The following is a 27522-nucleotide window of genomic DNA, read 5'->3' as shown; positions in this document are numbered from 1 at the left end:
ATGCTTTTAATGGCAAACTGAAACACAAAAATGGGGGTGGGGGAGTGTTGGAGGTATTGTGATGACAAAAGATGCTCAACTTTGAGGCAGTGCTACTGCTAAAGGGACAAGGGCATTGCCGCAGGCGCGGGGGTGACCACTTTAGACATTAGAGGTTTGTTTTTTTATAAATGGCAAACAATAAAATTCTGGGTACCCTCCAGCCACTGCCCACACCCACCTACCAAGAAAAGGCGCTCATTTCTGTAAACAGCATACCTGAACGCACATCTGATAAGGCTTGTGAATGAAACTTTTGGGTACCATTTGGCATTTTTGATTAAAGAGCAAGATTGTACAATTTAAGAGCCCTCCTTTGCAGATAACATGCATAGTTGCCACTGATCTATTGAACTGATATATTTAGAAAGATCATTTGAAGGAAGATCTCACAGCCTATTGAGTTTGAAGCTGTTCCAGACATTCAGTTTTTCCCCCTCCCTGCAGCAAAATTCTCCAAGGTAAACGGGCTAAAATATTTTGCTGGAGGGGATACTTTCCTTTCAAGGTTCATTCCTTTGCATAAGAAATATACTAAAGGAGTGATGAGAGTTGGGCGGGGGAGAGAATCAAAGACAAAACAGAAAAATCAAATATTCTTAAAGGCTTTGGGATTTTGTTTTGCTTTTACCAAATGTGCAAGCCCCCTCCCCCCGCAAAATGCTAGGCATATGTGAGTAATATAATAGCATTCACATTTAACTTATTTTTTAAAATATTCGCTTGCATCCCTTGCCCTTCTGATGTTATATGATTGGATGAAAAGACCCTTTGCAACTTATTTCAGATATCTGCTACGGACAACTCATCTGCTAATTATCCTGACAGACACAACATGCATATAAGCCTCTGAGATCAGGGTTTCAGAAATGGATGGCACAGAGGGAAATATCCTGCTATTCTTTGTATCATGAATATGTATCATATTTATATTATCTATCTTTTGCTAATAATTTCTTGTAAATAACCTGTCTGCCCACGTTGTGTGTGTGTGTGTAAACACACTTAAACGTACACAATACACACATATAGTGCTTCCTTTTGTGTCTATGCTAATTATATTGGGATTGCTTATATTGCTGAAACCAGGCTGGATAACAACTTTTTTTTAGTATCTCCCCGTCTGTCTTGGTGTGCAGGGCTAAGGGGCACATAATCATTATGCAAGATGCCACTTTAGAACAGATTTTCCTGTTTCACTTCATCCATTTCATTTTTCTCCCCAGCGCCGCTTAGTATCTCCTTTTGCCCTGAACAATTCTATTGCAAAATAAGCAGCGCCTGCTATTATTAAAAGGGATTCTTGCCAGGAGGTAAAGCAAACAAATAAAATCAAGGGGAAATTTGCTCCGAGAAGATTTGCTTACTTATTCTGCAGACTGGAGATAGTATAGTCTTACACTCATTGAAATTGTCTTCCCCCCTTTCTTTCCTCCCGGGTTCTAAGAAAATGTGCCTAAAGCTATTATCGTATCTATCGACTCTGTGGGATTTAACTGACGTGGCTCCTTTTCCCCAAGTGGCGAGAAAATGACCTCTGTGAGGCAAAGTTCAAGCTGAGCAAAAGCTCTGAGAGCGACATTAGAGACCTGTCAGTTGCTTGGTAGGATAAAAGTGTAAAATTATATGTGATGCACAGTTCAGTCACATCAAACAGCAAAGAAATGTTTACTGAATGAACTACACAGTTGCTAATTACACTTTCCCCTTAAGTATGCACATTATGATGGGTAACAAATACCAAGAGATTCTGGATAGGGAAAGCTTCTAATAAGTATGCAACAATTGCATCAGGCATGTTTTTGCACCTTAATTTCTTTTGGTACTTATTTATACTGCAGAGACAAATTTGGCTTGTCATCATGTGCACCATGTTTATCTGTTGACCTCCCATGCAATACCCATAAAAAAAATTAAATAAGAGATCTCCCCTCTATATTTCATGCAAATGAGCAAACAAGGGGGGAGGGAATAGAGATTTGCACCATGTAAGGCATACACAGAACCTTTCAGTAATTAAGTGACTCAGTAATCAAGCTACTCATGTGATGAGATCTAATAATAAGCATGGAGACATTCAAATGATACCACAAAAAGGGACAGGATGCTGGTATTTCACCCAGTCCATTCCTTTCCTATTTCTCTCATTAGCTGGATGATTTCACCCAGTCCTGGTGACTGACAAATCTGTCAGCTCTAGTTTCTCCCTATTACTCATTTTCAGTCTTAAATGCAGCAATCTTTCTTATTTCTTTATTTATACCTCATGAAATTTCGTCAACATTTTAGTGAAAATTTCTCCTAATGCACACATTTTTGCATGCCATTTTAATGAATAAACTTTTTTTTGCAATGTGTAAATTTCCCTAATATAATGCATTTTTGTATGTCACTTTCACTAATATCTGTATTTTTATGCATGCTTTCCCTGGCTACATGCATTTTTGTACACATTGTTTGATCACAGAACATTGCTGCAAAATTTGCAGAAATGTGATTTCAAAGGATAGTGATGTATTACTTTCTTTGCATGTTGGTTCACAAACTGCAAAGTAGGTAGTTTTGCTATAAAATGCAAACAGAATCCCACTTCTCCCCATCCCTATCTAGTCCTTTCCTTTCCCATGAGTTAGTTCTGCCTTGTGTGCACACCTCAATAATTCTGGCTTAACTAGGGAAATTGTATGTGGTGAGCTGTCTAAAGAACAATGTTATGGATGGCCTAGATGAATGCTGCAGATAAATAAATACATTTCTGAAATTAACCATAGATTGGTGCTTGCACTTTCTGTCACAGCTTCCATTTGCTTGAATATTCTTTTTCCTCTCAGTTACCTATCCCTTCATAGTACACACACATAACCAAAAGGTAAAAGCAAACTTGAAGACGTGATCTAGGATTCTTTTTTCTGAGACAATTACTGATGAGCACCAGTGCTTCTAAACATTAGGGAAACGCTGCACAAAAAGAATTGTGGTGCAGCCTCATAAACAGCCGCATCACCTTTGCTTTTTCAGATTATTTTAGCAAAGTGTATACATACATCTGAAACACTTTGTACAATGAGAACCTTGATACAATCACGTCTATGAGGTTCCCTCACGTTTTTGCAGTGTTTCATCAATGCACATACATATGCCACACGGGGGTTGGGGGGCGGGGAGGAAAGATGAAGGAAATAGAAAGCTTCAGTAAACTGAACTCTGTACAAAATTTGGATTTAAAAACAAAAACAAAGCATGTGTCCTATGATGCAATGGTCCTGTTATATTACTTCCAGTTTCGAAACAAGACCAAGGAACCCCTAAATCCAGGGAGAAATTTAAATGTGAAATATTATGAACACATTTTTAAAAGTACAATCTGTTCATCTACAGAAGTATCCAGCCAGAGCAAAAAATACATTTGTGGTTCAGATATGTAATCTGTGGCAGTGATCTGAAGAACGACTCATGCTTGTCTAGCAGTCAGTAATGGGATGTTCCCCACTAATTTATTTTCTTTGAGCAGCAAGCTACAATGCTACACCAATAACTTTTGAAACTCCGTATGGTCAATGGTGGCTGAGGGGAAGGTTCATAAGAACATAAGACGAGCATTCTGGATCAGACCGAAGGCCTATCTTGCCCAGCATCCTGTTCCAACACTAGGCAGTCAGATGCCTGTGGGAAGTCTGTAAGTTGGACATGAGCACAACAGGAATCTGCCCAGCCAAGATTCCTAGAAGCTGGAATTCAGAGGCATCCTGACAGGGGAGCTAGAACATAGCCATTTACAGCCTTGCCCTCTTTAAATTTGTATAATGCTATTTTTAAGCCATCCAAGTTGGTGGTCATTACTGTCTCTCTTAGTTGCAACCACCAGAGGCCACTCTATGGTGATCAAGAGGCAGGGGGATTCTCACCCATACCTTAATGTGCCAAGGTGTAGCAGTGAGATCAGGGCATACTTCAGCCAGCATTGTGCAAGGATATATTCATTGGATGGATCTTCTCCACTGGTAAACACTGCTGATGTCAGCCATCAGAACACATGCAACCCATCATGGTTGGGGAGTGAACTGCCACACTGTTTGCCAGTGCTGACAATTTCAAATGTTGTTTGCTCTGTGGCACTGGGCACTGCCTTCTTAAACTCATTTCAGGTACGCAGAACTAACCAAGCAGTTCTTTGAAGCCCAAGCTATGTGTTCAAATATATGCCTCCTATAATTTGCAATGTTCTTATAACCTATAGGGACTCCATGCACTGTTTCCTTGTACTTCTCAGATTTGGAAACTAATGCATGTATTACTGCCACTATAGCAACCAGTATTGGCTTGTCAGGGAAAGGGAATCAATATATTTATTTTTCCAGAGGCCACTATAGAAGGACTTCAGTAATGCATAGCCTTTGGGAGGCAAGCTTCCATAGGACGAGACTTTCTTAAGCAGGACACTATCACAGAAAGGCCTTCTCCCTAGTAACCAGCTGTGCATCTCCTGATAATTACCCAGAAAAGTTCTTCAGATGATCTGCTCAGCACACAGGGAGACTGATGTGAAAGCAGGCATTCCATTAGTAATGTTGATGAGTTTTCCTTGCTTCTATTTAGAGGTTCTCCGGAGGATCTGAGACCCTATGCACATGTCCATGAACCATATCACCACCATCATCACCACCACCTCCATGAGTGTATGTCATTTGAGTACAAGGGGACATCTCAGTCAAAGTTAGCACTTAATGTATATGAGAGACAAGAAACAGCACTGATCAACTGAATCCAGACAAGAAAATTGGGCTGTGAGAGGATTCACTGGAGCTTGGGGGGGGGGGTATAGACCAAATACTTACCAACAACTTTGTTTATAAACTGGGTATGTACGTAATACTCTTTAATTGTCACCTGTACGAGTCCTTTCTCCTCTAGTGATCTACTCAGTCACTATGATCAGTTGATAAAGCCCTCTAGGAAGGATTGTTTAGTGCCAGTTGTTGAGTGAGGTGGCTCCCACTCTGTGAAATCATCTTCCTTTTATGTCACATATTTTAAAAAGGTAAAGATAAAGAATACCTGGACGGTTAAGTCCATTCAAATTTGATTATGGGATGCAGCGCTTATCTCCACTTTTAGACTTCGGGAACAGCTTTTCTGGGTCATGTGGACAGCATGACCTTTCTGGGTCTTTCTGGCACACAGGATATTGTGATGAGTGCCACAGTATGCACAGAAACGCTGTTTGCCTTCCCGCTGCAGTGGTATCTATTTATCTACTTACACTGGTGGGCTTTCAAACAGCTAGGTTGGCAGCAGCTGGGACAAAGCATATTACATCTGTTGGACAGAGACATGTCCTTTTTACAGAACTTCATAGCAACCAGGATGTTTGGACTGTATGTATACCAAATTCCAGCTTTCTATCTGTTGTGGAAATGTTTTATAATTTATACCCAGTTAGTGTATTCACCAGTGTCATGGTTTTAATTGTTTTAAACATTTTGACATGGTAAATTTCATCAAGTTATGAGTATGCTATTATTATTTTATTTATATACTGCTTTACACCAAAATGACTTCCAAGCAGTTTACAAAGACCTATTATATATGCATTAAAATATAAACATCCATTATGAAAATACACAATAAAACAATCTCATTGAAACAATACAGCGATTGAAATGGGAGACTCGGGTCAAGTTATCACTGGTAAGCCTGTGTAAACAGGTACATCTTTAAAAACAGATGAAATGCCAATAAAGACAGGTGCCTTCACCATCCAGCAAGGAAAACACTCCATAGCATCAGTGCCATCAGTGAAAAGGCCCACCTCCATGTCACCACAAGCTGATAAGCATTAGGCCATTATAGGACTAACCAGGTTCCATCTGCTGATATCAATGCCTTTGCTGAGAACCAGAGGGGAAATTGGTCTTTCTGGTAAACTGGTCCAGAGTTTTCCAGGACTTTATAACGATATACTTCACCTATCCCACCTTTGTTCTTCTTCTCTTACTTTTGCAACAAATATGCAGGACACAAAAGACCAAGTAGAAGTGAGCCTCGATCTTTTATTTACATCAGGGATTAGGAACAATCTTCAGATGTTCATGGAATCATAGAATTGTAATGTTGGAAGGGACCCCAAGGGTTATCCAGTCCACCCTCATGCAATGTAGGAATCTAAACTGAAGTAATCTAAACTAAAGATTACTTGGACTCCCAGCTGTTATCACTTCTACCTGATTCCCATGGTGAAATTCACAACAGCCTGTTGTTGGGCATCTCTTCATAGAGTGCCTCTTTCCAAGTCCAAAGAATGCTTATCTATTCTTGTGACAAAATGCACTTGTGTACATGACTCAACCAGTCATGGGAACAGTGCACATTTTAATTACTAAGCATTTTCAACAACATTGAATTGTTCTTGATTTTGTAATTGTGGAGCTTCCTCAATTCTCTGTTTTATTTGTTATTAATTTTGATTTGCTTCTACAAAGTTTACACAGAAGTTAGATCATGTTCAGTCTTTATAGAGCATTTCTTATTTGTTTGCAGAGAGGTGATACATCAATGAACATGCACCCTGAATTCATCTAGATTTGCTTCCCTTGTGGTTATACATCTTCTCGTGAGTCGTTCATTCATCCCACACTTCCCTGTCACTTTCCTAACTGCAAAATGTTCAGGATTTTTGTGTGCGTTCGCTGTACCAGGGTTACAGAGCAGTTCAATCCACTTTAATTGTGCAAACCTAAATTTCCAATATGCACTCGAATCCCACCTGCAAAATCCTGGCAATCTAAGAGCAACCAAAGCTGCACCAGGTAGCTTAAAGTTAAGACTGTATAACCCCTGCAGAATACTAACTGGTTCTATGTACAAACACACACCTATCCTCCTCAAGCAACATATTATGACAATGACACACCATGCCAAGACATGCCGGTCCTGAGAAATTGTTTGATTAGCTTGTGTATTGTAAAACATCTTTCTCTTGGCAAGTACTTAAGCCCGCAAGAGCTGCCAAGCTGGAGGCACTACGGCTCACACTATAAGTCTTCCTGCAGTCCTCTGGGCCACTCTGTAACAAGAGCTACCATTTTGCTGTCACTGTCGCTTCACATATTCAGTCTCTAAAGCTCTGTTTGTTGTTTCATTCGCTTCTATGTCTCCCTTAGGAACTTCTTCATTTTAATATAAATAGAGCGCTTCATCATGCAGTGGCAAAGCATCATGGAAGACACAACTCTCAATATTACTAGAGATGATGCATACAGATGAATCTGGTGGCAGGTCACAAACAAAGGAACATAATGAAAGAAAACTCTTCTCTGGTGATAGAGAGACAGATACGACTGGACGTGATATATGGTTATAAGGCACTAAATATAGCTATATTTTATATGAATAGGTGTTTTACGCTTCGTATTTATCATTTAGGAAAAGTTTATGAAAAATAAAAAAGGAGGGGATATAAAGGGTTCTGGTCACACCAATAACTCTCTCTTTCTTTTAATGGCATTTACAAAGATCAGAGTTATGGCATACTTAGTGAAGCTTTTTCTGACAAGGGCCTGCAAGGCAGAAAAACTGTTCTTCTCCTGATAAACAAGAGCAAAGGCCTCCCCTCTGACAGATAGGTTTGTGTTGTACAGGGAGATTTTGACATTGGGGCAGTTTCAAACCAATGCCTGCCTGTCCCACCCCCCTGCCCAATCGGTGATACTCATAATATCACAGTTTGGTGTTTTAATTTAGCCAGCTTGCAATGCTCAGCTCTGTTATCAAGCACAATTTTCCCAAAAAGTGCTTTTCTAGCATGGAAGGTTGAAAGAGATTCTATGTGCATGTACCATCTGCATTCAGCAGACTGGGCGCCTGAAGTTGGCTTCTTCCTGACACAGGTGCAGAATCTTGACAAGAGTCTGTAGTTTATTGCTGCGAAACACTGTGAACTATAAGGCCAGCTGCACTGAAATGGGTGCTTGCGCAATGTTATCTTAATCTTAACGTACTACAATTTCCAGGGGGCATCAGGATGATATGTGTGACACCATCAGCACACCTGTCAACCTTCGAGCCAGGAGGGAACTCTTGCAATGTTCACTGAGAGGCCTTGTAAACATTGACACCATGCCAAACCAAACTGTGCCCATCCTGACTGTTGACATTCCTTGTGTTCATGTGTTTCCTTTTTAGTATTCCTCTGACCCAAGCTGTAGTTTTCCTATTCCCTTCACTAACATGATTCATTTTCCTACCTGCAGTGGGATCTGCCTTCGAATGTACCCACATTTCGTCATCAGTATTACATAACTTCTAACACTTCTTCCCAGTTCCTTTCACAGAACGGGACACACCAGTTCACGCCAGTTTCACAGAACTGGGCACACCAAAATACATAAGCCTATGGTGTCCATCCCTCCTCTCTCTGCATTGCCTTTCCAACTTTTTAGACTTTCAATAATAGGGCTAGCCACCAATTAAATGAATCTTAGCCAATAGGCAGATCAATTAATTAAACTCTATATAAATATGCATTTGAGAAAAGGCATATGAACAAGGGACTCTCCCTTATTCCAAGTCAGACTATTGATCCATCTAGTTCAGTTCTGTCTACAGTAACTGGTAATAGCTCTCCAGGTTTTCAAGGCAGGGTCCTCTCTCAGTCCTACCTGAGGGTTTGAACCTGGAGCCACCTGCAGGCAAAGTGGATGCTCTGCCACTGAGCTATGGCCCTTATGACCTTAGTCCTAAAAAGAAATGCATTTGCTTTTATGTGATTTGGGACAGCATACACCGAGGGTCACTTTCATCTACATTGACCTGCCTGAACATTAAGGTCAACACCAGAGGATCTTCTCCAGGTTCCCTGCCAAACGAGGAATGAAAGCAACTGAGGTGGACCACAAAATGGCGCATCCACACATGCACACTCCACCAGGGAAGAAGGGGTTAGTGATGAACTACGTCAAGAACACAGGGGCAATAAATATCTACATTGAGAACAAGAGTGTGAGGAGACCAGCAGCACCTCCTCTTCACCAATAGGCCATTGTAGAGGCAGCATGGGAGATGTGCTACTCAGGAGGTGACAGATCCAGCCTCCAAAGAGTGTGCTGCAGTGGTTGCTGTGACAGCAGCAAGTTATGCATTCCTTGGAGGCTGGATCTGCTGTCCCTGTGGATCCTGCCCCCCAAAGTGGTTGCCTCATCTTGCCCCATGGCTGGGCTGGCCCTGGTGGTACCCTCCCCTTTGGAATTCTCTCCCCACCTCGTAACTTCCCTGTTATCTTTTCAGCAGCAGGCAAATATTTTTGCATTTTCCCCAGGCATCTTAAAAGCAAAGAAATTAGCAGCTCCGAATTGGAGCTGTTTTAAGGTTGCTTCCATTTTATTTTGGTATTCTACAATGTTTAAATTTGGAGTTGTCAATTTAATTGTGAGGAGCAGGAGTATAAATCTATAAATAAGTATGTTAGTATGAAGAACAAAAAGACCTGCTCAAAGGTTTATAAATTAAATATTATTTCCCTCTTGCATGGGAGAGAACAGTGTTTTGCCTAATACCACCCAGTGATTTAATTAGGTTGAAGCTGCAATCTTATAACTGAGAGTAAGCACTGTTGAAGCAAGTTCTTCTAAGCAGGCTTGTATATAATAGTGCTGAAACTGCTTCTTAAAAAATAAAACCCACTTCTTTGCTCTGTAAACTACTAATACACTGAGATGGCATTATTACAGATAAATTCCTGTAAAGAGCCATTAGAAGAAGAAGAAGAAGAGTTTGGATTTGATATCCCGCCTTTCACTCCCCTTCAGGAGTCTCAAAGCGGCTAACATTCTCCTTTCCCTTCCTCCCCCACAACAAACACTCTGTGAGGTGAGTGGGGCTGAGAGACTTCACAGAAGTGTGACTGGCCCAAGGTCACCCAGCAGCTGCATGTGGAGGAGTGGAGACACGAACCCGGTTTCCCAGATTACGTGACTACCGCTCTTAACCACTACACCACACTGGCTCTCTTACTAGTTGTTAGTCAGTGATCAGACCTCTCTGATCATAAATATTTTCATCTTCTAATATTTGAAGCAGTTGTGATGCTTTTACTTGTATAAATGGACATACAATACCATTAAATGATGCCATTTGTAAGGGGCGAATATAAAAAACTGCACAACTGGTTAAAACAAATGCAAACTAATTTGTGCTAATTTAGAAACAGAAGATAAAGTTACACTGCACATCACATCCTGAACGCTGTGTGTGTGTTCCAGATATTTGGAAAATGTCGAGATCCAGTTACAAATTCAAAAGTAGAAAATATGAGACCATGAAATTTGGTCGTTAGAATGCAGAACATTTGTACATTGTAAATACCACAGGACTTCTTAGATTGCATGAACAGAATTGGCAAGCAGCTATTTCTTTAGTTTTATGTTGCTTTTAATCTCTGTTTATTTATTTAATCTTATACCTACCACCATTCTTAAGAACAGAATGGCTAACAACACATACAAATTTATATATATATATATATATATATATATATATATATATATATATATATATTAAAAGCCTATTAAAAATAGTTTATTAAATTAAAATCCAAATTAGTCACTAGCGGGGAGAGAGACTAAAGTTCAACAGTCATGAAACTGTTATAAAACAGCAGTGGTAATTAAAACTTCAGCCTGTAAGAGCCTGCTGGAACAACTAAATATCACAATTGTATGTTTTGTACTGCCGTTGAATGTGCTGCCTGCTGCTAGTACCGATTGGTTTAGTGAGGTCCTTGGATTATCCCCACTGGGGTCAGCCAGAACCCTGGCAGAGCACTGAGAAGACAGTCAAACTTGACTATCTAGAGGAAATAAGAGCTGTAACAAGGTTTCTGTAGATTAACCAGGCCTTTGGCTGATCAACATTCTATGGCCTTTTAATTGTTTTTGTGGGAGCAGGGTTATTGGTTTGTTTTTGTGCTATGTGTTTTGGGTACTCATTTTATAGCTTCATATTGTGAACTGCCCTGTGATCTTCAGATGAAGGAGGTATACAAATGTAATTAACAAATAAAGTACAGTGGTACCTCGGGTTACAGACGCTTCAGGTTACAGACTCCGCTAACCCAGAAATAGTACCTCGGGTTAAGAACTTTGCTTCAGGATGAGAACAGAAATCGCGCGGCAGCAGCGGAAGGCCCCATTAGCTAAAGTGGTGCCTCAGGTTAAGAATAGTTTCAGGTTAAGAACGGACCTCCAGAACGAATTAAGTTCTTGACCCGAGGTACCACTGTAAACAAACAATGCCTCAGGCACAAAAGTCTTCACTGTGTGTTATTCCATGTACCCAGGCCCAGATTCAACTAACCAGGCATGCTAGTGGAAGCCCTCCCACTAGTACAAACTGGCTTCACCCTTCCTCTTGATGTGCAGTGCCTACATCTCCCCCTAATTCACTCTTGAGGTTCAGGAGAACCCCCCCCCTTCCAGAACAGTGCATGGGAGAAGAAGAGACTCTAGCAAGCGGAAATGTTTGTTCTGATGGAATAATCAGCAGAACACAACAGTGAATTACTTCTCATGGTTGCTTTCATGTACTAAGATTACTTTTGAGTCTTTGAGGTCTGCCTAGGGCTTGCCGATAAGTTAGTGTTTGCTGTTTTCTTACGTTCTGAGCTATTTTAAACTGTGTCATTATTTGGAGTTTTTCTCTTTTGTAGAGTTTTGTTTTAGTAAAGTCTATGTAAAGCGGGTTGCGCTGTGAGTTAAACCACAGAGACTAGGACTTGCAGATCAGAAGGTCGGCAGTTTGAATCCCCGCGACGGGGTGAACTCCCGTTGCTTTGTCCCTGTTCCTGCCAACCTAGCAGTTGAAAAGCACGTCAAAGTGCAAGTAGATAAATAGGTACCGCTCCGGTGAGAAGGTAAACGGCATTTCCGTGCGCTGCTCTGGTTTGCCAGAAGCAGCTTTGTCATGCTGGCCACATGACCCAGAAGCTGTCTGCGGACAAACACCAGCTCCCTTGGCCAGTAAAGCGAGATGAGCGCTGCAACCCCAGAGTCAGTGGCATAGCGTGGGGGGTGCAGGGGGGGCCAGCCGCACCAGGCGCAACATCTGGGGGGCGCTCGCACCCGCAGCTCTCTGCCCCTACCTGGCTCACTCACTCACTCTCACTGCCTTGCCCCGGGTGCTGACAACCCACGCTACGCCACTGCCCAGAGTGGTCTGCAACTGGACCTAATGGTCAGGGGTCCCTTTACCTTTAGTGTCTCTGTGCACCAGGGTCAACTCCTGTTTACTTGTACCTGTCCCTGACAGCTCATTGTCCCCGTTTTTGCTTTTGAGGGAGATTCTTGGCAGGGGCAGAAATGCACCTTAACCTTTTGATTATTGCTTGTAAATGAAGAAAAGTGAATGCTTGCAGCTACCATTCTATGCCCAGTCACCTGGGAGTAAACCTCACTGTACATACTGGAAAGTACTCCTGGGTAAACATGTATGGGGGATGTGCTGCAACTTATGCACATTTAAAAGATTTCCTCACGTATGAGTCATCCTTTTCTCTGGGAAATCTTGATGTGTGATACTTTAAGAAAGCACAAATCTGTCTTAGCAGCAGGAATAAATAAAATAAAACCTTACAGCCTGATTTTCTCAGTGTCAGGAATGCCATCACTGAATAGGATCAGATACAATAGCCCTAATTCTTTGGATTTAGATTCGTCGGGGGGGGGGGAGTGCAATGTTTGTATACTATGAAATAATTACTTTCTTAGGCAATGGTTCAGTAGCTTAACCTTCCTTTTGCTTTGTGCTCTAAGGTTTTTCTTCACCTGTGTAGAAATTTCACCACCACACAGCTGTTAATTTCAGCAGAGTGGCGCCCTGAGCTATTTCTGTGGTCAGCTCCATATGACATATGACATTGTATAGTACAATTTTTCTGTTCTGGAGCCTTCTCTATCCTGAAAGTTTACATAAATATCTTTCCCCGACGCTTTAATCTGTAGGCACAAGTATTTAAATATAATCAACTGTGCTTTATAGGAATAGTACTGCACCGACAATGTCAGGAGACTTTTGCATGCCTAAAATCAGCCTAATGTTGGTCTAGTCGGGGGCCAATTTCATGATGGGTTTGTTTGGTTGACTTAACACATGGGATAAATATTACAAAAAAGCATGGTTTCATTGCAAAGTGTATTATTTAGCACATTACACTGTGCCAATTCTGCAAACTGCTAGAGGATGCACCTGCCCCGCACATTGCCTATTGGCCATGATAGTTATGCTCTGCCTTCATCATTGGTGGTAATAATGATTCTGAATACCAGTTGCTGGAAGCCACAGAAGGGGAGAGAGTTCCAGCACTCAATCCTGCTTGCCAGTTTCCCGTAGGCAACAGGTTGGCCCCTGGCCTGATCTGGAGGGCTCTTATGTTCTTAAATGTTCATTTTTCTTGTTTGACTGCCTCTATTGGCATTGCTGCAACCAATAATGGTACCTTGAGAAAATGTGTGGGCATCATGTTGAGATAAGGCTTCTTTGTTTGATGGAAGCATCTAAACACATTTAAACTAATCTGGGCTTTGTGGAGAAGAAGAAAAATCAGGAATCTGAAATTACAGCTCATGCAAATGTTAGAAATGAAAGCACTTGGAACAAATTGCAACAATAGTTGTTTTTAGTAAAACATATTATTGACTTGGGTGAGCATGACGCTAAGCAAGGACTAACTAGCTCAGGATCTGGCCACATGTCAGCACCTCAAACTTTGTGCCTGCAGGAGGCATTTAAGCGTGCAGAAGAGAGTAGAGTGAGATGTGCAGAAACAGAATGAAGCAGGCCATAATTTCGATTGGTAAAGCTTCCGGAAAGTAATTGTTTGGCATGCAGACAAAGATCCAAAGTCAGACAATATGCTTATTTTCTGCAACGTACCAAGCAGCCTACCTGCTTTAGTGAATGCTGGGAGGAGTAGCGTGCAGACAATCTGCAACAGCAACCAATCCAATAAAAACATCGTATCACCGTTACAGTAGGCAAAGATTGTGCAGCTGAAAGCATTCATTCAGAAGGAATGCAACCCTGTTCACAACTGGCATGCTTCCCAATTCCTGGAGCCAGGAGCCACTCACCTACAGGGCCATCACTGATTATTGAGGACCACCATAGAATTGTAGAGTTGGACCACAAAGGTAATGTAATCCAATCTCCTGCAATGCATGAAACTTTTGCCCAATGTGGGGCTCAAACCCAAGACCCTGAGATTAAGAGCCTCATGCTCTATCCACTGAGCTATCTGTCTGTTGTATAAGGCTGGATTTTATCATCCCTATTGGTTTAAAGCCTATGTGTAATAGGCACTTGCACGTGGCAAAGTTATCTGAAAACTCTTTCTCTTGGGCTAAAGTAGGCCTTCCAACCAATGTAAGCAGTGAAGCACTTAAAAGGGGGCTAATTAGCTATTTGCTGTACTTGACAGACAAAAGATGTATGCAAGCACAGGGGAAAGACTGCAAATAGAGATATCCCTGATTATGTTATTGTCCAACATTTTAATTAATTCCTTATGCTATCTGTATAATTTAAATGGCTTCTTTTTTTAAAAAAGGGGGAAAGATTTAATAATAACAGGACCATAGTGTTACTTTAACTAATCACTATCACTGCAGGGTGCTGCAAAAAAATTATGCAGCATTTCTGAGATACGCTCAAACCATCTAAGGAGAATTACGTCTGCTTCTTACTAGCCTTAATTTCTCCTTTGTTTGCAGAGCTGTGCTGAAAAAGATGCGTGACTTGATTCAGCTGATGTATTGCCCCAGAAAGGGCTTCATTTTGGAATCTGCCTTAGGTTAGAGTATTGGGGAGGTCACTTAAAAGCTAGGACAGAAGACACCTCAAGTCTCCACTGCTCTGGCATGAAATCCGTACACACCTGTGGTAGATGACCCTTGCTCCAAAAAGCGTGATCAAAATTAAAGGGTTCAGGAACTCGGACCAGACCAAATTTCCTAAAATTATACATAGACTTTACTAAAACAAAACTCTACAAAAGAGACAAACTCCAAATAATGACACAGATTAAAATAGCTCAGAAGGGAAGAAAACAACAAACACTAACTTATCCTGCTAATTAACATAAACGCTTACACTTAAATCTCAGTAGGCTGAGCAACAGAACAAGATGCTGTCAAAAGCCCAAATAGACGCTGACCTTGGCTGGCTGGTTGCTGAGAGCTCCCACCAATCCTGGTTTTTAGACCATGGGTGTTCACCTCTTCCAGCCAATTACCTTGTGACAATGGCCTTGAAGCCTCAACAGGAGACAACTCATTATTTCTGAGGTTCTAACCCATTCCCATAAAAAGTCTTAAAGGGGCGCTATCATCACAACACCTTTGCCCGAAACTTAAAGTGCCAGATCTCTTTTATCTGATGTCAGAAGATAGGGAACAAAAGGAGAGCTGCATATGCATAGAATCATAGAATTGTAGAGTTGGAAGGGACCGTGAGGGTCATCTAGTACAACCCACTGCTATGCAGCAATATTTTGTCAGTGAATCCTTGAATCCATGACCCTGAGATTAAGAATCTCCTGCTCTACCAACTCTACCAATCCATACCTTGAAGTATGCACTTTAAAAGCCAGGAGGATACACAATGGTGTACCTGTTGCTAAACTGCACCTACTTCAGTAGGGGAACAAAAGTTTGAGTACTCCCCTACAAAAAGTATGCTCTATGCCGTAACATGGTAGGAGTGTTCACATGCTACATTCAGTGAGTACAGTGGTACCTCAGGTTACAAACACCTCGGGTTACAAACACTTCGGGTTACAGACTCCGCTAACCCGGAAGTAATACCTTGGGTTAAGAACTTTACCTCAGGATGAGAACAGAAATCACGCACCACCAGCAGCGGGAGGCCCCATTAGCTAAAGTGGTACCTCAGGTTAAGAACAGTTTCAGGTTAAGAACGGACGTCCGGAACAAATTAAGTTCGTAAGCAGAGGTACCACTGTATATGGTCTGTGCACACAGTTGAACTGTATACGTCAACAGTAATCCACACTGAATATTCAATGAGTGTGCAGTCGATGTGCCTGACAGAGGCCACATTCGCACCATGTATTAAAGCCCTATGATACCACTTTTAAAAGTCGACCACCCATGGTGTATGAGGTGGCAGTCTTGCCATTTTTAATACACTTCTGGAGTTGTGTAACATCTATTACTATCCAGGTACGGGAGAGTACATTGACTGAGACAGATAGGCCCATCATTCTGTCCCACATAGGACAGGTTTCATACACTGTCACCAGTTCAAACTAAGAGCACATATTCAGTGCTTTCCACTGCGTAAAAAAATACATGAATTTACATCTAGAGAAATTAGGCTATCATCTTACGTGAGATTACTTCTAAGTAAACATGCGAAAACTTGGGCTGCAAGGTCATGTTAGGAATGGGCATGCATGCGCAAGCACCTATGTGCATTAAATAGCGAAAAGGTGGTCGTATTAAAGCCACAGACAATTTGTTTGAGAACAGATTGATATCTGATGGGCTGGTGACAGCCTCATCGTCAAGAGACTGCCATTATAGCCTCAGCCTGTGACTTTAAAACTTCACTTGGGGAAAAATTACGGCCAGGCAAGCAGCAGCAGGGCATAGCCTAAGGCACAATCTGCCAATAACAAAGTCCCCAGGAAAACTGATTTGTGGCTTCTGATCGCCTACTCCTAAGAGCCTTCACTATTGACTAATTTTTGGTTCATCTGGATGTAGATCTATCTTGGCTAACAAGAAAGCACTCGAGGTCTTCATTTAGCCATTGAGCTGGCTCTCTTGGGATGTGTGTGCAGCTGTCTTTACCTTCTTCCCAATCGACACATCAAAAGCGGTGGAATATATTTTCATTTTCAGAAATGCAAGCGGCAAGCAAGATAAACTTGCCAAACTAGTCTTGAAAAGGAGTGAATCATTACTGCTCTGTGCCAGATGCAAAAGATAAATCAGTTGCCTGACCATGTAGAATTTGGTTCTATATATAAATCCAGGACGGAGAGAAGGGAATCCATTTATACCCTGGACAGGCGAATCATTTTATTATAACTACTAAGGATTAAATCATTTTGTCCTGAAAAAAAGGAAAAGAAGAAAACAGCAGCTAATAGGATACTCTCACTCAGGTTATACTTATGGGATATGATTCTTTCTTTCCTTTTGAAATGAATATATTTTCTAACACCATTCATTTTCAAGAGATCCAATATATAGGACTGCATTACCATTGATGACCTTATCATTAGGAGAGTCATTGTCCATTGTCCTCAACCCCAGTATCACTTGCGGGGGGGGGGGGGGATTTGGCCTCCATGTGCCCAGAAACAAGTATTATATGAGGCCTCCACACAGGAGCCCACACCTGCAGTATCTTGATTCGCAAAATCTCTACCCCTGAAAAGATCACAGATGTAGGGTGGTTAAATATATTTTTTGGCGGATTGTAAAATGAATGAACACTTACCTACCCCCCCCCCCATCTGATTGGTTTATTCAGAAATGGCTGAATATGTCCACTTCTGTCAGTTTTTTTTTCATTTTTCCAGTCTTAAGTTCCCTTCTCCACATTTCCATATCAGTTTCTGATTTATTTATTTATACATTTATTTTTTTTAAAAAAGTCCTCATGAAAATTCATTTAACATGGAGGGATGAGTTTCTCTTATTATGCCCATTTCTGAAGCAGTTGTGCCTAATGTACACATTTTTGCAAAGCATTTTTGCCCAATACATTTATATATATTATTTTGAACTGGTATATCCAGTTTCAATTGCATTTTGGTATGTGTTCCTTGGCTGGAGAACTGTATTGCAAAATTTGGATATGTGCATATCTTGAAGGGTGGTGTTGGGTCGTGGCTGCATTTCAGCTTCTGTATTGTTTCAGAGGGTGTGAATTGGGTAAGTTCACTCTTAAAGGTGAACTCAAACAAATTTCTACTCTCATCTCTAAATGTATTAACCAGGTGTAAGTCCCAGTTTTCTAACTTCTCAATGTTTGTTTTGTGGTTACAGCTGGTGTGATAAACCAGCAAAGCAATTTTTGTTCCCATGAATCAACCTTAAACTATCTGCCATCTTATTTCATGGAATCAAAGTTCTCACCAGTGTTTCTCAAGAGCAGCATTCCCCAACCTGGTGCCTTCTAGATGTTTTGAACTATAGCTCCCATAATCCCTGTCCTTTGGACATACTGTCTGGGGCTGATGGGAACTGTAGCCCAAGAACAACCCTAGCAGGAGGCTGCTTTAGTCTGCCAGAAATACAAAGGGAAACGTTGTAAGCAATGAAAAATTGTACTTTGCATTGTCACACAAGACAGCAAATCCAGATACTCACTTATTATTTGTTTGTTTCAAATCACTTATATACCACCTTCCACCAGAAAGATTACAAGGCGTTTTGCAAAAGTAAGAGCAATGCAATAAGGCCGTAGAGCTAAAATGAATCAAAACAGACAAAAAATATATCCAGAGGTTCATTGAAAGCTGGTGTTAAAAATGAGGACCTGAGAATGCCTGAGTAAAACAGAGGTATTTTTAATAAGCAGTACAATCCTATGAGTGCCAGATGCACTTTCAATGGGAGATCATTCCACAACACAGAGAAGGCCCTCTTTTGAGTTAGCTTAGAGCTTTAGGAGTACCCATGTGCTATTCTCAAACTTAAGACGAGCCTGCTGGATCAGGCCATTGGCCCATATAGTCCAGCATCCTGTTCTCACAGAAGCCAACCACATGCCTGTGGGAAAGCAGCAAGCAGGATTCAAGCACAGGAGCCTTGTTTTCTTCCAGTGGTTTCCAGCAACTGAGATTCAGAAGCATTAGAGCCATCATGGATGCATACCCAAGCCAGCTTCAGAACTGGGGTTACATAGCTTGGTTTCAGGTGTGGTTAAGAATAAAATGCAAGGAAGGAGCGACCAGCAGGGAGGTCTGGGAAGCCACAGAAGGAAGAGGTGAAATCCATTTAAAGTCAGTCCCAGGACAAAGAGGTTTGGACACGTTTAAAAATAAATAAATCTCACATGATTTTTGATATGGCAACTGGCCACTGGCAACAAGGATTCAGCCAATTCAGATGGCCCCAAAACTAACAGATACAAACATTAACACAAAGCTCTCCAGTCTTCAGTTTTGATTCCTCCAGAAAATATGCTATGAAAATAAAGGTTTAGGAAAGAAAAGAAAAATCACTGGGATTCAGCCCTAGTGATACATCTGCTATGTAATCCCCTCCATTCTTTTGCAACCCTCACAAGACTTTTATTATTATTATTTCTAAACATTTTTTTAAAAAACATTTTTCATACAAAAAATTTCTAACAAACATAACGTAGCATGAATGCAGACAATAAGAAAAATGAATAGACAGCAATGTATTTACATCAGCTACTGCAATTTATAGAGAGTACGTCAAACATGTACAGTGGTGCCTCGCAAGACGAAATTAATCCGTTCTGCGACTCTCTTCGCCTTGCGGTTTTTTCGTCTTGCGAAGCACGGCTATTAGCGGCTTAGCGGCTTAGCGGCTATTAACGGCTGAGCAGCTATTAATGGCTTAGCGGCTATTAACAGCTTAGCGGCTTTAAGAAAAAGGAAACAAACTCGCAAGAACTTGCAAGATGTTTCGTCTTGCGAAGCAAGCCCATAGGGAAATTCGTCTTGTGGAATGATTCAAAAAACAGAAAACTCTTTCGTCTTGCGCGTTTTTCGTCTTGCGAGGCATTCGTCTTGCGAGGCACCACTGTAAAAACTGAATTGAAGAGATATAGAGTGGTAGGTATGCTGGGAACTGCCCTGAGATCTATTGATGAAGGGTGGTATACAAATTTGATAAATAAAAATATATAAACAGTAAGTCCTTTTCAGATTAGACCCACTGAAATTAGGGAAACTTAGTTAGCCACTAACTTAGTTAGTAAATCCTTTTCAGATTAGACTCACTGAAATTAGGGAAACTTAGCTTAGTTAGCCAAATTAGGGAAACTTAGTTAGACTCTAACCTCATAGGGTCTAATTCGAGGAGGGCTAGTTGTGAATACCACCCACAGTTTACAAATTTAAAACTATACAAATTTAAGAATCAGACCGCACCATCGTCACCCTTGCTTTAATGGCAACTGCTAGACATTTTGCATACTCTTCTGTCACCAGCTTGTTGTGGTCTGCAAGGGGAAAAGTCACATAAAAATGAGATGCATGTGCTTCATAAGATAACAATAATGGAATAAGTTCATTTTTATGGACATTTCTGTAAAAAAAAAAGTAAAATAGCAATACATGAACGTATGTTTCAACACTGCCATTTCCACATGGAGAGACTCAATTTTGGAATGGAATTCTCTTCGATGAGTGTTCAAGTGCTGCTGAACACAGTACATTCAGTTGCACACTTGAAAAAACCTTTCTATGTCTGCAAACTGTTAGATCTTGTAGATAAGATGCCATAGTACAAGGAGGACCACGCTGAAAACGGTTATACCAAGCACGTAATTTTCTTGTGCCAGACAGATTGTTCTGTTGCTCAATATCAAATAGGTGTGGCCTCAGTAGACCTCTTGCTTTGTTGAGACAGACTAAATAAAGGAATTAAAGTGCATACATAAAACAAACAAAATCCACCGCACATAGGATAAAATCAGTGCCCCGTGTGTAAATAAAACAAGTTACAGACCAGAGAAAAGCAAACTGAATCTCCCTGGGTTTTCCCTCCTTCATAAAACGAAGGTGACGCCAGTACTTTCGGTGAGATATAAGAACCATGTAAAGTGGCGAGGGCTTTAATATGTATCATAGTCACTGAAATCTGAAAGTGGTACCTCATGTATTGTTTCTGAAAAATGAGCCGCCATGAATAATAGTAACTCAAAACAAAAGCCCATTAATCACAATTGCCCTGTTGCGCTGCGGTAGGGCGCTTACCTCACTCTTCTGTGGTCAAAGGCATGAGAGGTCACTGATTCAACCTTCTCCATGTGTGCGGCATATTGCCACCGTTTCCCAGGCGGCCCGCTCAGTTTGGTTCCCCCTTGAAGAATGTGCCCAAATCACATAAAGAGATTAGGGTACAGCTGATTATAACTTACCATCGAAAGACTTGGGGGATATGAAGAGGTCAGGATGAAGAATCCGATTACAAAGTGGGAATGTTCAAACAGGTACAGCAGTCTCTGGAAACCTGCAGGAGAAACCAGTTAACTCTTGAGTTCTGCGTAATCGCTTCCCTCTTGTTGGTGGACATACTGCTCCACACTAAATTCCATCTCCCTGCAATTCCAGGGATGATTTCATTCCACAACTCATCAGGGATTTCCCAATTATCTTCCACCTTGAAGATGCAGAGGTAAATGATGAGAAAAGAGAAGACATCACCTTGTTTGGGTGAAAGGAGCCCTGTCTTACACTTTGCTAACATTATAGCCAGATTTCACGGTCACGGGAAAACAAAACACCCCCAAATGGAGCAGTTATTAATTCAATAAATCCAGCTGCTCTCGAGTGCCCCTGGGCGAAGGCAAAAGTTAAAAGCAGCTGCTCATTGACGACATATGTGACATGACCAGGGTAAGGTAGCTGCTTTAGCACATCATTCACCACTTTTAAGGCTGACTGCACTCAATTTCTTAGACAATCTACACACCATTTTCAGTTCTGTACCTCTATAATTTATCACAACAATACCTCAAGCATACAGATTGGGGTGGGGTGGTTGGTGGGGGGGGGAAATGAAAGCAATTTACAGTAACAAGATGAAAGAAGCTGGACAAAGAGAGAAGACCTACTATGTAAATCATATCCACAACTTCAAGGAATGTTGACATAATATTCTGGAATTAATTTTTCCAGCATTCCTACGCAGGTCATACAAAGGTAAATTGAGTGTCCCTCTCCCCCACCCTTGACTCCAGACCCTATATCTGGAGTTGTTTATCAATATGTTAAAGAGGAAATTGATTCTGCTTCCCTCTTTTTCTTGCATGGACAATAGAAACCTTATGTACGAACCCTCCTGTTAAAAATAGCAGCAATATTTTCAGGGGTAAACATTGTTAAATAATCTGTGCGGACGGCGTCCACTAAAGTTTAAGGAGCAGCATCCTGGTGCGACACATATTTGGTGCATTATACCTGGAATGAATCAATGCACAGAAGCACAACAAGCCACTGCCAGGAGCCAATCAGATTATCTATAATGATGTGAAATCCCATGCGCCCTCCACATCTGGGCTCATAACTGGCTGTTCAAAAGGCAGCCAAGATCCCACCCAACTGCAACAGGCAAAGGAAGTGGAATTTACAACCTGGCACCTATCCTACTATAAAGTGCTCCCAAATAATAAGATGCTAGGAATTGAAACTGCTTGTAAGAAATCTTTACAGTCCTGAAAGCCCCTCTCCCCAATTTTAACTGTGCAGCGAGTGCTAGAAAGGTAGTACAGTGGTACCTCGGGTTAAGAACTTAATTTGTTCTGGAGGTCTGTTCTTAACCTGAAACTGTTCTTAACCTGAAGCACCACTTCAGCTAGCTAATGGGGCCTCCCGCTGCCGCTGCCCCGCTGCCGTGTGATTTCTGTTGTCATCCTGAAGCAAAGTTCTTAACCCAAGGTAATATTTCTGGGTTAGCGGAGTCTGTAACCTGAAGCATCTGTAACCTGAAGTGTCTGTAACCTGAGATACCACTGTATTACTTAGTTGCACTGCATCCCAACTCGGATGCAATGTTAAAAATCTCTGCTTGACACCTTGGAGGGCCACTGCCCAGCAGAGTAGACATATAGAGCTCAAAGGAAGTTGACCCTATGGGGTTTTTTTTAGTCTTCCCAAACCTCCCACTTTGGTTAGGACACACATTTCCAGGGATGGGTTTTTGATCCTGAAATATTTCCCATGGTGTTCCGGGGTTAAGCTGTGCTGAGATCCAGCTGAAATTAAGCACTGCAGGTCAGTACTGAACAAAGAGCATTCTTTTGGTGGCTCTGGTGGAATAAGTCTGGGAATCAACCTTGGTGCCTCTCACACACACATTATAATTCTATGTGGTGTAACCGTTTTATGTTCCTATCCACAGGAATAGCTACAGAAGAAAAGAAGTGATTTTACAGAGTGCTTCTAGATTATTATGTGTTACTGATATTTACAGTCAATAACTAACACCTGCCTAGCGGGTGCTAACAGTAGAGTTCTCAGACTTTGCTGCCCCATGGTAGGAAAGTGATATTAAAAATGAGAAGTTTAGCTGGGCTTTCCCAATGTAACTTACACTGTTTGGTAGGCCAGAAGGGTCACTTGAAAACTATGCTCTTAATTTGATAAATTGCCATAAAGCACAGTGTGAAATACAATAAAGTATTTTGTCTTTCTCATGCTGACTTTCAATGTGAACTATTAAACTCTTTAACGTATCTATGAAAGAAAGAAAAAATAAAGCCAAAGACTGAACAGGGAGCCCATATATCGAGAAAGAGTTTATCTCTACTTGTGCTTTCTCATTGGTTGGTATAAGGTTTATTAATTTGTTGTTTTTAATGGTGGATCACTCTGTAGTGTTGTGAGAGGTTGGATGTTTCAACTTTTGGATGTTGAAGTTTGATTTTTGTTGTATGTGTCTTGTATGTATTTTTTGCAGTATTGTAAGTCAACATGGGACCTTTGTGGTGTAAGGTGATGTATAAAGGAATAATAACAATAGCAATAATTCACTGTTCATGGCCTATTCAAACAAGCACAATGTTCAGTCCATCACATGACAAAACAACTGTGTGAATTCCCCATTGTTTCCAGGCACAGCCACTGTGGGCTGTGGGACCAAGGCATGGGAAGTTGCAATAAACACAGGTTATTTGGGGATTAAACAAGCTATAATTTTATTGATTCGAGAAGTCTTCAAGTTTTGGTGCAGGTATTGAGTTAGTTTGCCCACTTCAGTATGAACTTATTTTCTGCTTGGATCAAAACCCAGGGTCCACTAGTTCACTATTTGGCAGGGTTAACCAAGGTTAAGGATCACCCCATGTTGTACATCAAATCAGGGTGACCCCTTCCAGATCACCATATTGGGAGTTCATTCCTTTAACGGGATACCCTGATTCCTTGGAGCAGAGGGAGGGGCTCCCCCATACACTTGACTAAGGATCCAACCCAATGTCTTATTCGACATCAAGTTGTGACAGTTGCTATGAGGTAGGTCCAATCTAAATTCCTCCCTGGTCCTGAATATGGCAAAAAGTGTCCTCACTAAAAGAGGGCATGTGTTGCGGTGAGACCTGGAGACTGACCTCCTGTGTTGTGGGTGGGTGAGATTGGATAGCCACAACACCCGATTGGTAGGTCCCTCATTGTAGGGTTCAATCTGGCCAATGGGGCACAGTCCAAATGGATTGAAGGACCTATATATACCCATACACATGACCCAGAGCTTCCTCTTTCAGTTTGTGCATTCGGAACACCCTCCCACCTCTCCCTAGATTTGGGCCATTTTGTGATTGGCCTTGCTATTCCGTTGTGTGTCGTCTGTTGTTGGGATAGGGGCATGGCAGGAATTTCCCCACTTGGCTAATTGGCTGTTGCCATTTGGGTTTCGCCTGCCACGTAGCAAATTGTCACAACTTGTAAGGTTGCGGATGGGCACTGGTTCAGGTGATAGGGATGGGAGAATGGTCTCGCCATCCCTATGTGAAGGGTATTCTGTTAAAGGAATCCAGAGACTCAACTGGTTTGGTCAACTGCCGAAAGGGGGTTGTGCCCATGCCTGAGTCCAGGGGGGCATCTGGGTGGTGAACATAGTCTGTTCCCGGCTTTTTGCCTACCCAGGTGTTCACCCTTGGCTGACCTATGCTGGTGCGCTGGGTCAGCGCTGCCTGCAAGGGTGCAGGGAGCTAGTCGAACCAGAGCGTATGCAACCACTCACTTTCTCATAATGCTTAGGGTAGGTGGGGAATCAACTGAGACTGGGTCCTAGGTGCACCTGGCTTTTATAGCCAGGGAGTGGACTAGAGGCAAGAAGTGTTCCCTCTGGTCTGCTCCCCCTAACCACATCCCCTAGCTTACCTGCGGCAAGCCCCAGCAGCCAGTGCAGTTGGTGGAGGAGGAAGTGATATCCTTCCCCAATCACGCCGAAGCCAGAAGACTGCCTGGCATTGCAGCAGCTGCACCTGACTGCAACTGCCATTTCCAGCTGTCAGAGCTTAATATATACTGAGTACACTGCATAACAATGGGACACTTACCCATCTTACCCAGCCTGTGGTAGGTTGGCTGAAAATCAGCAACAGATGACTGTAAACTATAGGCAGTCTCCAACTTAACATTTATGCAGTGGAATTTTCCCTCTGCCCTCCCCATACCTGCACCCCACTTCTTCCCAAATCTGCTCTGTGGGGTTGGGAAAATGCCTAGAACAGATCTAGGTGAGATGCAGGTGGAGGAAAGGGAAGGAAGTTCAATCGTGCAAGTGGAAATCCTTGCATTGATCTATGCAATGATGGTTGTAAAAAGTCATGTTCATTGCCATTTCTGAGAAACTGACTCATAAAATACATGCCGCCGAAGTTGATGCAGACTCCACCAATTTTACATTTGTTTGGGGACCGTTTGTGATTTGTATAACTCAACAATTTTACAGATTTTACTAAATAAGAGTTTAATTGGCAGCATTCATGATTATTTCATATGTCTGGTATCAATATGAACCTTGTGTTCCACTATGGATATATTTTACACTACCCATTCTTTTTTAAAAGCTTTCCATGATTGTTATGGTTATTATTTTATCAGCATGTGTTTGTGACTGTTTTTATTATTGCTTTTAGCTTGATGTTTGTTTTGTTTTTGTTTATTGAAATTTAAAAAGAAAGAAATCATTGCATTGATGGGATATGTTAGTTGGCCAAGGAGATGAGTATATAACCTTTAGAAGACATCTGAAGGCAGCCTTGTATAGGGAAGCTTTTTAATGCTTAATGTTTTATTATGTTTTTATACATGCTGGAAGCTGCCCAGAGTAGCTGGGGCAACACAGTCAGATGGGAAGAGTACAAATAATAAAATTATTATTATTATTATTATTATTATTATTATTATTATTAGTCATGTGAACAGGCCTTAATGTTGAACAAGTCGTCCATCCACCCCCCCCAAAAAAAAATCTCATTTGTTTGGTCACATTGATTATTCTTTCCTTCTAAGTGGCTGCATTGAGAATGGAAGTGCTGGTATAAAGGCACATGACGCAGCCACTTTGCTGAATCCAAGTGAGTCTGGATCTGATCATTGCTTAGATGTGACGCTACCTGGACATACTGTGTCCCACTTTGATTTTATCATGGAAAAATGTGGGATATATGTGCAACATGTGATTTTATTTTATTTTTTACATTAGCAGAATGTAAAATCCATTTTGGAGTCGTATTGTGCTAAAAGACTTTTGACTGGGATAAATCTAAATGGACTTTGAAAAATGTCAATACATATAACCCAGCATATTGAAGATTCCGTAGGGCTGATTTCATTTTTCACATGTTTAGGCTGGTTACCATTTTTTCTGCATATCAAAGAACTATTAAAATAGTAATAGTAATAGAATCTGAGCATGGTAACATATATGTCAAGGGAAACACTAGCTAGGCAGGAGCCAAAGAGACCACAAAATTGAGTGTGATATGTCACATTCATTTGTGACTATAGGGACTTTTCTGTCATCACTTCTCTAATGTGACAACCCCATAAATATTTTCTGTCTCCAACTGAAGTTTTGATTCCCCATTAGACAAAGACAAAAAAAAAACCCCTGCTTCGTTCCAAGGGGGTGCATGTGTTTTATACATTAGCAAAGTGAATGTAAAAAGAGAGAGGGAGAAAAAGGGGGACTATAAAGAATGAGATGGTGTGGCACAAACAGAGTGATGCTTTGACAAAACCAGTACATTCATCTGATTCAAGTTGCTGTCGAAAATTGGCAATATTAGTTATTCTAGCTAAAAACTGCTTAAGGTAATATTTCACTCATGTTCTGCTCCATACTGGCCAGCACCTCCCATTATTTATTCAAATCTACTTTTCTTAAGTAAGCCAGCTCATGGTGATAGACTTTTCCTTTAGAAAGAAGCTAGGGCTGTGACATCTCTGGGCTGCAAAAGTAAAACGCAGTGCTTTGGGGAATGAACTAGTTTCGTTTAATGTTCACTGAATAAGTCCAAAAAGCTCTGGACTACACCCCAAAGTAGTTCCCATAATTGCTGGGGGAAGTGAATATGAATTAAGTTCATTTTGGGGTTCATCTTCAGGATAATTCTTACTTTTTATTTTTTAGACTCTTTGGGACTTTCAGTTTAAAGATCATAATCGTTGGGGAGAATTAAAATAAACTATTCACATTCACTTGCTCGTTTGGTTTTATATAAAATATAAAATATTTTGTATTTTAGCACCCC

The sequence above is a fragment of the Podarcis vaucheri genome, assembly GCF_965113315.1.
Source record: "Podarcis vaucheri genome assembly, chromosome: 9".
Taxonomy (NCBI): Eukaryota; Metazoa; Chordata; class Lepidosauria; order Squamata; family Lacertidae; genus Podarcis; species Podarcis vaucheri.
This window is presented reverse-complemented; position numbering follows the sequence as displayed.